Below are 2790 nucleotides of genomic sequence, written 5' to 3'. Positions count from 1 at the left end.
TTTTTTTTTTTTTTTTTTTTTTTTGAGATGGAGTCTTGCTCAATCGCCCAGGCTGGAGTGCAGTGGTGTGATCTCAACTCACTGCAACCTCCACCTCCCAGGTTCAGGCGATTCTTCTGCCTCAGCCTCCTGAGTAGCTGGGATTACAGGCATGTGCCACCACACCTGGCTAATTTTTGTATTTTTAGTAGAGACGGGGTTTCACCATGTTGGTCAGGCTGGTCTCAAACTCCTGACCTTGTGATCCACCTGCCTTGGCCTCCCAAAGTGCTGGGATTACAGGTGTGAGCCACCACACCCAGTCCAACCTGTTGTTTTTTTTTTTAAAAAAAAAGAATGTTGGAATAGAATATTATTCAGCAAAAAAATGAAGAACTGGCACATGCTACAACATGAATGAAATTTGAAGACTTTATGCTAAGTGAAATAAGCCAGTCACAAAAGACTACATATTGTATGATTCCATCTATATGTGGTACTTAGTCAATTCATAGAGACAAAAAGTAAAATGGCAATTGGGAGGGGCTGGAGGGGGAGAACGGGGAATTAGCATTCAATGGGTACAGAGTTTCAGATGGGGAAGATGAAAACATTCTGGAAATGATGGTAGTAATGGTTGTGCGACAATGCTTATGTATTTAATGCCACTGAATTGTACACTTCAAAACGGTTGGGATCATCGGTCATTGGCACCATCCTGCAATCTAAGGCTCTGGTTCAGTGCTCTTCGAGGACACTGAGCCCCACTGGGCAGGAATCCTGGCCTTGCAGTGTTCTGGACAGGCATAGAGGAGAGCCATATCCAGACACCCCATGCTCCACATTCTGAGGACCCAGGTCCATGAGGTGCAGGCTGCAGCGCTGGTGAGAGCCGGAACTTTCAGCCACCCAGAGAGGCGGTAGTCCAGGCTCACACCGCAGTGCCTGGCTCCTCTTAGCAACTAAAGCAGTGCCTTGGCCTGGGGCAGGTAGCATTGGGGATTTGTGGCCAGGTGGGCGGTGCAGCTTCTCATTGCTGGGGCTTTACTGGGAGCTTGGGAGGGTGAGGCTACTCAGCAGCCGTAATGGTGCACATTAATGTCCTGGCTGATACTCTCAAGAGCATCAACAATGCTGAGAAGAGGGGCAAATGCCAGGTTCATATTAGGCCATGCTCCAAAGTCATCATCCAGTTTCTAACTGTGATGATAAAGCATGGCTACATTGGTGATTTGAAACCATTGATGATCACAGAGCTGAGAAAATAGTGAACCTCACAGGCACGTTAAACAAGTGTGGAGTGATCAGCCCCAGATTTGATGTGTGTTGGTCCATTTCACATTGCTATAAAGAAATACTTAAGGCTAGGTAATGTATAAAGAAAAGAGATGTATTTTGGCTCACAGTTCTGCAAGCCATACAGGAAGCACGGCACTGGCATCTGCTTCTGGTGAAGGCCTCAGGAAGCTTCCACTCATGGTGCAAGGTGAAGGGAAGCAGGAACATCACATGGCAAGAATGGAAACAAGGGATGGAGGGAAAGGGCCGCACTCCTTTAAACAACCTGATCTCGGTGAACTCTCAGAGCGAGAACTCACTCATTATGGCAAGGAGGACACCAAGCCATTCTTAAGTCATCTGCCCCCGTGACTCAAACACCTCCCACTGGGCCTTACCTTCAACACTGGGGATCACATTTCAACATGAGATTTGGAGGGGACATGCATCCAAACCATATCAATGTCCAACTCAAAGATCTAGAAAAATGGCAGAATAACCTGCTTTCATCCCACCAGTTTCAATTCATTGTACTAACAATCTCAGCTGGTATCATGGACCATAAAAAAAGCAAGACAAAAAACACATAGGAGGGAAAATCCTGGAATTCTTTTTCTAGGGGTATAATACATACCTACAAATAAAATGTCTCAATGGACTCTGGTGCTTCCAAAACATGAATAAATAAAATGGTTAAAACCTGGCAAATATCAGCAAAAATAATTTTCATACTGATAAAAGGAATGCTTTTCCAAAAAATTATAACATGAGTTTACATATCTAACAACATAGCTTTGAAATATACAGCAAGATTTTATGGATTACTAAGAGTAATTTATAATTTGTATACATCTGGAATCATATAGCTGTGTCTGTGTGTGTGTGTCTATGTCTGTGTCTGTGTGTGTGTGTGTATGTGTATTTTTAATTTAATTTTATTTTTTTTTTTGAGATAGAGTCTCGCTCTGTCACCCAGGCTGGAGTAAAGTGGTGCAATCTCGGCTCACTGCAACCTCCACCTCCCAGGTTCAAGCGATTCTCCTGCCTCAGCCTCCCAAGTAGCTGGGATTACAGGCACACACCACCGCACCCGAATAATTTTTGTATTTTTAGTAGAGATGGGGTTCCACCATGTTGGCCAGGCTGGTCTTGAACTCCTGACCTGAGGTGATCCACCCACCTTGGCCACCCAAAGTGATGGGATTACAGGTGTGAGCCACGGTACCCAGCCCTTTTTTTTTTTTTTTTTTTTTTTTCCGGCAGGCTCTTGCTCTGTCACCCAGGCTGGAGTACAGTGGCATGACCATAGCTCACTATAACCTTGAACTCCTGGGCTCAAGGGGTCCTCCTGCCTTAGCCACCTGAGTAGATGGGACTACAAGCACAGACTACTGCACCTGGCTAATTTTTTTTAGTTTTTGTAAAGATGGGGTCTCACTTTGTTACCCAGTCTGGTCTCAAACTCCTGGGTTCAAGTGATCCTCTCATCTCTGCCTCCAAAAGTGCTGAGATTACAGGCATGAGCCGCTGTGC

General features: G+C 45.1%; 1 pseudogene; it reads left to right on the top strand.

Annotated features, from left to right (window-relative positions):
- Positions 1-1064: 1064 nt before the first annotated feature.
- On the top strand, positions 1065-1876 carry LOC108514694 (40S ribosomal protein S15a-like; annotated as a pseudogene).
- The last annotated feature ends 914 nt before the right edge of the window (positions 1877-2790 follow it).

The sequence above is a fragment of the Rhinopithecus bieti genome, unplaced genomic scaffold (genome assembly GCF_001698545.2).
Source record: "Rhinopithecus bieti isolate Rb0 unplaced genomic scaffold, ASM169854v2 scaffold_31548, whole genome shotgun sequence".
In the NCBI taxonomy this organism is placed as follows: domain Eukaryota; kingdom Metazoa; phylum Chordata; class Mammalia; order Primates; family Cercopithecidae; genus Rhinopithecus; species Rhinopithecus bieti.
Note: the sequence above shows the minus strand (reverse complement) of the source record. Positions and strands in the feature narration are given on the sequence as shown.